Raw genomic sequence first — 12,156 nt, 5'->3', positions numbered from 1 at the left:
AAAAGGAATCTTTGAAATGTGTCATAGTTTTAGAAATATAGTGCTTCCAAATTTGAGAATTTTACAATGGGACTCAATGGCAGATATTGGCACGTCAAAAAAGCACTTTCACCTAGAAACTCCATTCACACTTTTTATAATTCAGCTTACTGTGGAGACACATGCTGGAACTTTTTACGTTGAAATGTTTTGTAGTTTCTGAGTTATTTAACTTTAACGCCCAATGCATTCTCAATGGCAATAGCACAAACTTTGGCATGCTACTAGTCCTACATACTTACACCTAGAAACCCCATTCAAGCCTACTTAGGTTCATCTTACGGTGGACATGTTTGCCTGAAAAGGAATCTTTGAAATGTGTCATAGTTTTAGAAATATAGTGCTTCCAAATTTGAGAATTTTACAATGGGGCTCAATGGCAGATATTGGCACGTCAAAAAAGCACTTTCACCTAGAAACTCCATTCCCACTTTTTATAATTCAGCTTACTGTGGAGACACATGCTGGAACGTTTTACTTTGAAATGTTTTGTAGTTTCTGAGTTATTTAACTTTAACGCCCAATGCATTCTCAATGGCAATAGCACAAACTTTGGAATGCTACTAGTCCTACATACTTACACCTAGAAACCCCATTCAAGCCTACTTAGGTTCGTCTTACGGTGGACATGTTTGCCTGAAAAGGAATCTTTGAAATGTTTCATAGTTTTAGAAATATAGTGCTTTCAAATTTGAGAATTTTACAATGGGGCTCAATGGCAGATATTGGCACGTCAAAAAAGCACTTTCACCTAGAAACTCCATTCACACTTTTTATAATTCAGCTTACTGTGGAGACACATGCTGGAACTTTTTACTTTGAAATGTTTTGTAGTTTCTGAGTTATTTAACTTTACCGCCCAATGCATTCTCAATGGCAATAGCACAAACTTTGGCATGCTACTAGTCCTACATACTTACACCTAGAAACCCCATTCAAGCCTACTTAGGTTCATCTTACGGTGGACATGTTTGCCTGAAAAGGAATCTTTGAAATGTGTCATAGTTTTAGAAATATAGTGCTTCCAAATTTGAGAATTTTACAATGGGGCTCAATGGCAGATATTGGCACGTCAAAAAAGCACTTTCACCTAGAAACTCCATTCACACTTTTTATAATTCAGCTTACTGTGGAGACACATGCTGGAACTTTTTACGTTGAAATGTTTTGTAGTTTCTGAGTTATTTAACTTTAACGCCCAATGCATTCTCAATGGCAATAGCACAAACTTTGGCATGCTACTAGTCCTACATACTTACACCTAGAAACCCCATTCAAGCCTACTTAGGTTCATCTTACGGTGGACATGTTTGCCTGAAAAGGAATCTTTGAAATGTTTCATAGTTTTAGAAATAAAGTGCTTTCAAATTTGAGAATTTTACAATGGGGCTCAATGGCAGATATTGGCATGTCAAAAAAGCACTTTCACCTAGAAACTCCATTCACACGTTTTATAATTCAGCTTACTGTGGAGACACATGCTGGAACTTTTTACGTTGAAATGTTTTGTAGTTTCTGAGTTATTTAACTTTAACGCCCAATGCATTCTCAATGGCAATAGCACAAACTTTGGCATGCTACTAGTCCTACATACTTACACCTAGAAACCCCATTCAAGCCTACTTAGGTTCATCTTACGGTGGACATGTTTGCCTGAAAAGGAATCTTTGAAATGTGTCATAGTTTTAGAAATATAGTGCTTCCAAATTTGAGAATTTTACTATGGGGCTCAATGGCAGATATTGGCACGTCAAAAAAGCACTTTCACCTAGAAACTCCATTCACACTTTTTATAATTCAGCTTACTGTGGAGACACATGCTGGAACTTTTTACGTTGAAATGTTTTGTAGTTTCTGAGTTATTTAACTTTAACGCCCAATGCATTCTCAATGGCAATAGCACAAACTTTGGCATGCTACTAGTCCTACATACTTACACCTAGAAACCCCATTCAAGCCTACTTAGGTTCATCTTACGGTGGACATGTTTGCCTGAAAAGGAATCTTTGAAATGTTTCATAGTTTTAGAAATATAGTGCTTTCAAATTTGAGAATTTTACTATGGGGCTCAATGGCAGATATTGGCACGTCAAAAAAGCACTTTCACCTAGAAACTCCATTCCCACTTTTTATAATTCAGCTTACTGTGGAGACACATGCTGGAACTTTTTACTTTGAAATGTTTTGTAGTTTCTGAGTTATTTAACTTTAACGCCCAATGCATTCTCAATGGCAATAGCACAAACTTTGGCATGCTACTAGTCCTACACCTCTTCAGGAAACACTACCCTTCCTCTCTGCCTGACCTACTTGTTGTTAACTAGTTGTACGAACGCTTGTTTTCTATTGTTGTATTGTTTATTGGATCTTGTTTAGTCGATACACTTAATTGTTCTAGCTCATGCTCATTTGATTTAGCTATTTTGTCTCATCTGGTTAAGGAAATAGGTAGCTGATATATTGCACTTTTACCTTAGCGCTAGGTATACTCTTGGTTGCTTGTTTTTGCAGAAAATGCACTAAAGACTTCTGGTGATTAGTAGTTTTTGTTCCCTACCTATGTTGAATACACTTATTGTAAGTCGCTTTGGATAAAAGCGTCTGCTAAATGACTGTAATGTAATGTAATGTAATGTAATGTACATACTTACACCTAGAAACCCCATTCAAGCCTACTTAGGTTCATCTTACGGTGGACATGTTTGCCTGAAAAGGAATCTTTGAAATGTTTCATAGTTTTAGAAATATAGTGCTTTCAAATTTGAGAATTTTACAATGGGGCTCAATGGCAGATATTGGCACGTCAAAAAAGCACTTTCACCTAGAAACTCCATTCACACTTTTTATAATTCAGCTTACTGTGGAGACAAATGCTGGAACTTTTTACTTTGAAATGTTTTGTAGTTTCTGAGTTATTTAACTTTACCGCCCAATGCATTCTCAATGGCAATAGCACAAACTTTGGCATGCTACTAGTCCTACATACTTACACCTAGAAACCCCATTCAAGCCTACTTAGGTTCATCTTACGGTGGACATGTTTGCCTGAAAAGGAATCTTTGAAATGTGTCATAGTTTTAGAAATATAGTGCTTCCAAATTTGAAAATTTTACTATGGGGCTCAATGGCAGATATTGGCACGTCAAAAAAGCACTTTCACCTAGAAACTCCATTCACACTTTTTATAATTCAGCTTACTGTGGAGACACATGCTGGAACTTTTTACTTTGAAATGTTTTGTAGTTTCTGAGTTATTTAACTTTACCGCCCAATGCATTCTCAATGGCAATAGCACAAACTTTGGCATGCTACTAGTCCTACATACTTACACCTAGAAACCCCATTCAAGCCTACTTAGGTTCATCTTACGGTGGACATGTTTGCCTGAAAAGGAATCTTTGAAATGTGTCATAGTTTTAGAAATATAGTGCTTCCAAATTTGAGAATTTTACTATGGGGCTCAATGGCAGATATTGGCACGTCAAAAAAGCACTTTCACTTAGAAACTCCATTCACACTTTTTATAATTCAGCTTACTGTGGAGACACATGCTGGAACTTTTTACGTTGAAATGTTTTGTAGTTTCTGAGTTATTTAACTTTAACGCCCAATGCATTCTCAATGGCAATAGCACAAACTTTGGCATGCTACTAGTCCTACATACTTACACCTAGAAACCCCATTCAAGCCTACTTAGGTTCATCTTACGATGGACATGTTTGCCTGAAAAGGAATCTTTGAAATGTGTCATAGTTTTAGAAATATAGTGCTTCCAAATTTGAGAATTTTACAATGGGGCTCAATGGCAGATATTGGCACATCAAAAAAGCACTTTCACCTAGAAACTCCATTCACACTTTTTATAATTCAGCTTACTGTGGAGACACATGCTGGAACTTTTTACGTTGAAATGTTTTGTAGTTTCTGAGTTATTTAACTTTAACGCCCAATGCATTCTCAATGGCAATAGCACAAACTTTGGCATGCTACTAGTCCTACATACTTACACCTAGAAACCCCATTCAAGCCTACTTAGGTTCATCTTATACGGTGGACATGTTTGCCTGAAAAGGAATCTTTGAAATGTGTCATAGTTTTAGAAATATAGTGCTTCCAAATTTGAGAATTTTACAATGGGGCTCAATGGCAGATATTGACACATCAAAAAAGCACTTTCACCTAGAAACTCCATTCAAACTTTTTATAATTCAGCTTACTGTGGAGACACATGCTGGAACTTTTTACGTTGAAATGTTTTGTAGTTTCTGAGTTATTTAACTTTAACGCCCAATGCATTCTCAATGGCAATAGCACAAACTTTGGCATGCTACTAGTCCTACATACTTACACCTAGAAACCCCATTCAAGCCTACTTAGGTTCATCTTACGGTGGACATGTTTGCCTGAAAAGGAATCTTTGAAATGTTTCATAGTTTTAGAAATATAGTGCTTTTAAATTTGAGAAATTCAGAATGGGGGTCAATGGCAGATTTTGGCAAGTAAAGATTTGAGCTGGGTTTGAACCCACTATCTCCAGATCATGCAGCCAGTGTGCTAAGTCACTGATCTACTTGCTACCTGCCACAATGCAGTCTGCTGTTCCCTTTGAGTACAACATTGATACAAAAATAAAATACAAAAAATAAAATAACAGGAGATTTGTCTATTGTTTCTTTTGCTGTTGTTTATCTCTAGACGCTCGAATGTTTATGAACCACAATGGAAACAAGTCTCTGGCTTTTCTGTCATTATCTATTCGGCCTTTTAAGAACAGCATGCACAGTGGCTCACTGGGTACAGAGCCTGCCTGGTAATCAGGAGGCTGCAGGTTCAAGTCCTGGCTCTGACATAGTGTCCCAAAATCATGAAAATATGACATAATATATTATGCCGTCCCAAACCATGGACTATAGTATGTCGTTTTTTCATGATTTTCATCTTTTTTTCAAATCCTCCAAAATCATGAAAAACGACATGCTATAGTATGCCGTCCGAAGCCATGAACTATAGTATGTCGTTTTTTCATGATTTTCATCTTTTTTTCAAATAGTCCAAAATCACGAAAAACGGCATGCTATAGTATGCCGTCCGAAAAAAATTATAACTTTGGCATGCTACTAGTCCTACATACTTACACCTAGAATCCCCATTCAAACCTATTTAGGTTCATCTTACGGTGGACATGTTTGCCTGAAAAGGAATCTTTGAAATGTTTCATAGTTTTAGAAATATAGTGCTTTAAATGTGAGGAATTTATAATGGCAGATAGTGGCACGTCAAAATCACTTTAACCTAGAAACTCCATTCACACGTTTTATAATTCAGCTTACTGTGGAGACACATGCTGGAACTTTTTACTTTGAAATGTTTTGTAGTTTCTGAGTTATTTAACTTTAACGCCCAATGCATTCTCAATGGCAATAGCACAAACTTTGGCATGCTACTAGTCCTACATACTTACACCTAGAAACCCCATTCAAGCCTACTAAGGTTCATCTTACGGTGGACATGTTTGCCTGAAAAGGAATCTTTGAAATGTTTCATAGTTTTAGAAATATAGTGCTTTCAAATTTGAGAATTTTACAATGGGGCTCAATGGCAGATATTGGCATGTCAAAAAAGCCCTTTCACCTAAAAACTCCATTCAAACTTTTTATAATTCAGCTTACTGTGGAGACACATGCTGGAACCTTTTACGTTGAAATGTTTTGTAGTTTCTGAGTTATTTAACTTTAACGCCCAATGCATTCTCAATGGCAATAGCACAAACTTTGGCATGCTACTAGTCCTACATACTTACACCTAGAAACCCCATTCAAGCCTACTTAGGTTCATCTTACGGTGGACATGTTTGCCTGAAAAGGAATCTTTGAAATGTTTCATAGTTTTAGAAATATAGTGCTTTTAAATTTGAGATATTCAGAATGGGGGTCAATGGCAGATTTTGGCAAGTAAAGATTTGAGCTGGGTTTGAACCCACTATCTCCAGATCATGCAGCCAGTGTGCTAAGTCACTGATCTACTTGCTACCTGCCACAATGCAGTCTGCTGTTCCCTTTGAGTACAACATTGATACAAAAATAAAATACAAAAAATAAAATAACAGGAGATTTGTCTATTGTTTCTTTAGCTGTTGTTTATCTCTAGACGCTCGAATGTTTATGAACCACAATGGAAACAAGTCTCTGGCTTTTCTGTCATTATCTATTCGGCCTTTTAAGAACAGCATGCACAGTGGCTCACTGGGTACAGAGCCTGCCTGGTAATCAGGAGGCTGCAGGTTCAAGTCCTGGCTCTGACATAGTGTCCCAAAATCATGAAAATATGACATAATATATTATGCCGTCCCAAACCATGGACTATAGTATCTCGTTTTTTCATGATTTTCATCTTTTTTTCAAATCCTCCAAAATCATGAAAAACGACATGCTATAGTATGCCGTCCGAAGCCATGAACTATAGTATGTCGTTTTTTCATGATTTTCATCTTTTTTTCAAATAGTCCAAAATCACGAAAAACGGCATGCTATAGTATGCCGTCCGAAAAAAATTATAACTTTGGCATGCTACTAGTCCTACATACTTACACCTAGAATCCCCATTCAAACCTATTTAGGTTCATCTTACGGTGGACATGTTTGCCTGAAAAGGAATCTTTGAAATGTTTCATAGTTTTAGAAATATAGTGCTTTAAATGTGAGAAATTTATAATGGCAGATAGTGGCACGTCAAAATCACTTTCACCTAGAAACTCCATTCACACGTTTTATAATTCAGCTTACTGTGGAGACACATGCTGGAACTTTTTACTTTGAAATGTTTTGTAGTTTCTGAGTTATTTAACTTTAACGCCCAATGCATTCTCAATGGCAATAGCACAAACTTTGGCATGCTACTAGTCCTACATACTTACACCTAGAAACCCCATTCAAGCCTACTTAGGTTCATCTTACGGTGGACATGTTTGCCTGAAAAGGAATCTTTGAAATGTGTCATAGTTTTAGAAATATAGTGCTTCCAAATTTGAGAATTTTACAATGGGGCTCAATGGCAGATATTGGCACATCAAAAAAGCACTTTCACCTAGAAACTCCATTCACACTTTTTATAATTCAGCTTAATGTGGAGACACATGCTGGAACTTTTTACGTTGAAATGTTTTGTAGTTTCTGAGTTATTTAACTTTAACGCCCAATGCATTCTCAATGGCAATAGCACAAACTTTGGCATGCTACTAGTCCTACATACTTACACCTAGAAACCCCATTCAAGCCTACTTAGGTTCATCTTACGGTGGACATGTTTGCCTGAAAAGGAATCTTTGAAATGTGTCATAGTTTTAGAAATATAGTGCTTCCAAATTTGAGAATTTTACAATGGGGCTCAATGGCAGATATTGGCACGTCAAAAAAGCACTTTCACCTAGAAACTCCATTCAAACTTTTTATAATTCAGCTTACTGTGGAGACACATGCTGGAACTTTTTACGTTGAAATGTTTTGTAGTTTCTGAGTTATTTAACTTTAACGCCCAATGCATTCTCAATGGCAATAGCACAAACTTTGGCATGCTACTAGTCCTACATACTTACACCTAGAAACCCCATTCAAGCCTACTTAGGTTCATCTTACGGTGGACATGTTTGCCTGAAAAGGAATCTTTGAAATGTTTCATAGTTTTAGAAATATAGTGCTTTTAAATTTGAGAAATTCAGAATGGGGGTCAATGGCAGATTTTGGCAAGTAAAGATTTGAGCTGGGTTTGAACCCACTATCTCCAGATCATGCAGCCAGTGTGCTAAGTCACTGATCTACTTGCTACCTGCCACAATGCAGTCTGCTGTTCCCTTTGAGTACAACATTGATACAAAAATAAAATACAAAAAATAAAATAACAGGAGATTTGTCTATTGTTTCTTTTGCTGTTGTTTATCTCTAGACGCTCGAATGTTTATGAACCACAATGGAAACAAGTCTCTGGCTTTTCTGTCATTATCTATTCGGCCTTTTAAGAACAGCATGCACAGTGGCTCACTGGGTACAGAGCCTGCCTGGTAATCAGGAGGCTGCAGGTTCAAGTCCTGGCTCTGACATAGTGTCCCAAAATCATGAAAATATGACATAATATATTATGCCGTCCCAAACCATGGACTATAGTATGTCGTTTTTTCATGATTTTCATCTTTTTTTCAAATCCTCCAAAATCATGAAAAACGACATGCTATAGTATGCCGTCCGAAGCCATGAACTATAGTATGTCGTTTTTTCATGATTTTCATCTTTTTTTCAAATAGTCCAAAATCACGAAAAACGGCATGCTATAGTATGCCGTCCGAAAAAAATTATAACTTTGGCATGCTACTAGTCCTACATACTTACACCTAGAATCCCCATTCAAACCTATTTAGGTTCATCTTACGGTGGACATGTTTGCCTGAAAAGGAATCTTTGAAATGTTTCATAGTTTTAGAAATATAGTGCTTTAAATGTGAGAAATTTATAATGGCAGATAGTGGCACGTCAAAATCACTTTCACCTAGAAACTCCATTCACACGTTTTATAATTCAGCTTACTGTGGAGACACATGCTGGAACTTTTTACTTTGAAATGTTTTGTAGTTTCTGAGTTATTTAACTTTAACGCCCAATGCATTCTCAATGGCAATAGCACAAACTTTGGCATGCTACTAGTCCTACATACTTACACCTAGAAACCCCATTCAAGCCTACTAAGGTTCATCTTACGGTGGACATGTTTGCCTGAAAAGGAATCTTTGAAATGTTTCATAGTTTTAGAAATATAGTGCTTTCAAATTTGAGAATTTTACAATGGGGCTCAATGGCAGATATTGGCATGTCAAAAAAGCCCTTTCACCTAAAAACTCCATTCAAACTTTTTATAATTCAGCTTACTGTGGAGACACATGCTGGAACCTTTTACGTTGAAATGTTTTGTAGTTTCTGAGTTATTTAACTTTAACGCCCAATGCATTCTCAATGGCAATAGCACAAACTTTGGCATGCTACTAGTCCTACATACTTACACCTAGAAACCCCATTCAAGCCTACTTAGGTTCATCTTACGGTGGACATGTTTGCCTGAAAAGGAATCTTTGAAATGTTTCATAGTTTTAGAAATATAGTGCTTTTAAATTTGAGAAATTCAGAATGGGGGTCAATGGCAGATTTTGGCAAGTAAAGATTTGAGCTGGGTTTGAACCCACTATCTCCAGATCATGCAGCCAGTGTGCTAAGTCACTGATCTACTTGCTACCTGCCACAATGCAGTCTGCTGTTCCCTTTGAGTACAACATTGATACAAAAATAAAATACAAAAAATAAAATAACAGGAGATTTGTCTATTGTTTCTTTTGCTGTTGTTTATCTCTAGACGCTCGAATGTTTATGAACCACAATGGAAACAAGTCTCTGGCTTTTCTGTCATTATCTATTCGGCCTTTTAAGAACAGCATGCACAGTGGCTCACTGGGTACAGAGCCTGCCTGGTAATCAGGAGGCTGCAGGTTCAAGTCCTGGCTCTGACATAGTGTCCCAAAATCATGAAAATATGACATAATATATTATGCCGTCCCAAACCATGGACTATAGTATGTCGTTTTTTCATGATTTTCATCTTTTTTTCAAATCCTCCAAAATCATGAAAAACGACATGCTATAGTATGCCGTCCGAAGCCATGAACTATAGTATGTCGTTTTTTCATGATTTTCATCTTTTTTTCAAATAGTCCAAAATCACGAAAAACGGCATGCTATAGTATGCCGTCCGAAAAAAATTATAACTTTGGCATGCTACTAGTCCTACATACTTACACCTAGAATCCCCATTCAAACCTATTTAGGTTCATCTTACGGTGGACATGTTTGCCTGAAAAGGAATCTTTGAAATGTTTCATAGTTTTAGAAATATAGTGCTTTAAATGTGAGAAATTTATAATGGCAGATAGTGGCACGTCAAAATCACTTTCACCTAGAAACTCCATTCACACGTTTTATAATTCAGCTTACTGTGGAGACACATGCTGGAACTTTTTACTTTGAAATGTTTTGTAGTTTCTGAGTTATTTAACTTTAACGCCCAATGCATTCTCAATGGCAATAGCACAAACTTTGGCATGCTACTAGTCCTACATACTTACACCTAGAAACCCCATTCAAGCCTACTAAGGTTCATCTTACGGTGGACATGTTTGCCTGAAAAGGAATCTTTGAAATGTTTCATAGTTTTAGAAATATAGTGCTTTCAAATTTGAGAATTTTACAATGGGGCTCAATGGCAGATATTGGCATGTCAAAAAAGCCCTTTCACCTAAAAACTCCATTCAAACTTTTTATAATTCAGCTTACTGTGGAGACACATGCTGGAACCTTTTACGTTGAAATGTTTTGTAGTTTCTGAGTTATTTAACTTTAACGCCCAATGCATTCTCAATGGCAATAGCACAAACTTTGGCATGCTACTAGTCCTACATACTTACACCTAGAAACCCCATTCAAGCCTACTTAGGTTCATCTTACGGTGGACATGTTTTCCTGAAAAGGAATCTTTGAAATGTGTCATAGTTTTAGAAATATAGTGCTTCCAAATTTGAGAATTTTACTATGGGGCTCAATGGCAGATATTGGCACGTCAAAAAAGCACTTTCAACTAGAAACTCCATTCACACTTTTTATAATTCAGCTTACTGTGGAGACACATGCTGGAACTTTTTACGTTGAAATGTTTTGTAGTTTCTGAGTTATTTAACTTTAACGCCCAATGCATTCTCAATGGCAATAGCACAAACTTTGGCATGCTACTAGTCCTACATACTTACACCTAGAAACCCCATTCAAGCCTACTTAGGTTCATCTTACGGTGGACATGTTTGCCTGAAAAGGAATCTTTGAAATGTTTCATAGTTTTAGAAATATAGTGCTTTCAAATTTGAGAATTTTATAATGGGGCACAATGGCAGATATTGGCATGTCAAAAAAGCACTTTCACCTAGAAACTCCATTCACACGTTTTATAATTCAGCTTACTGTGGAGACACATGCTGGAACTTTTTACGTTGAAATGTTTTGTAGTTTCTGAGTTATTTAACTTTAACGCCCAATGCATTCTCAATGGCAATAGCACAAACTTTGGCATGCTACTAGTCCTACATACTTACACCTAGAAACCCCATTCAAGCCTACTTAGGTTCATCTTACGGTGGACATGTTTGCCTGAAAAGGAATCTTTGAAATGTGTCATAGTTTTAGAAATATAGTGCTTCCAAATTTGAGAATTTTACTATGGGGCTCAATGGCAGATATTGGCACGTCAAAAAAGCACTTTCAACTAGAAACTCCATTCACACTTTTTATAATTCAGCTTACTGTGGAGACACATGCTGGAACTTTTTACGTTGAAATGTTTTGTAGTTTCTGAGTTATTTAACTTTAACGCCCAATGCATTCTCAATGGCAATAGCACAAACTTTGGCATGCTACTAGTCCTACATACTTACACCTAGAAACCCCATTCAAGCCTACTTAGGTTCATCTTACGGTGGACATGTTTGCCTGAAAAGGAATCTTTGAAATGTGTCATAGTTTTAGAAATGTAGTGCTTCCAAATTTGAGAATTTTACAATGGGGCTCAATGGCAGATATTGGCACGTCAAAAAAGCCCTTTCACCTAGAAACTCCATTCAAACTTTTTATAATTCAGCTTACTGTGGAGACACATGCTGGAACTTTTTACGTTGAAATGTTTTGTAGTTTCTGAGTTATTTAACTTTAACGCCCAATGCATTCTCAATGGCAATAGCACAAACTTTGGCATGCTACTAGTCCTACATACTTACACCTAGAAACCCCATTCAAGCCTACTTAGGTTCATCTTACGGGGGACATGTTTGCCTGAAAAGGAATCTTTGAAATGTGTCATAGTTTTAGAAATATAGTGCTTCCAAATTTGAGAATTTTACTATGGGGCTCAATGGCAGATATTGGCACGTCAAAAAAGCACTTTCACCTAGAAACTCCATTCACACTTTTTATAATTCAGCTTACTGTGGAGACACATGCTGGAACTTTTTACTTTGAAATGTTTTGTAGTTTCTGAGTTATT

This window comes from Electrona antarctica (assembly GCF_951216825.1).
Source record: "Electrona antarctica genome assembly, chromosome: 15".
Lineage (NCBI taxonomy): Eukaryota > Metazoa > Chordata > Actinopteri > Myctophiformes > Myctophidae > Electrona > Electrona antarctica.
Note: the sequence above shows the minus strand (reverse complement) of the source record.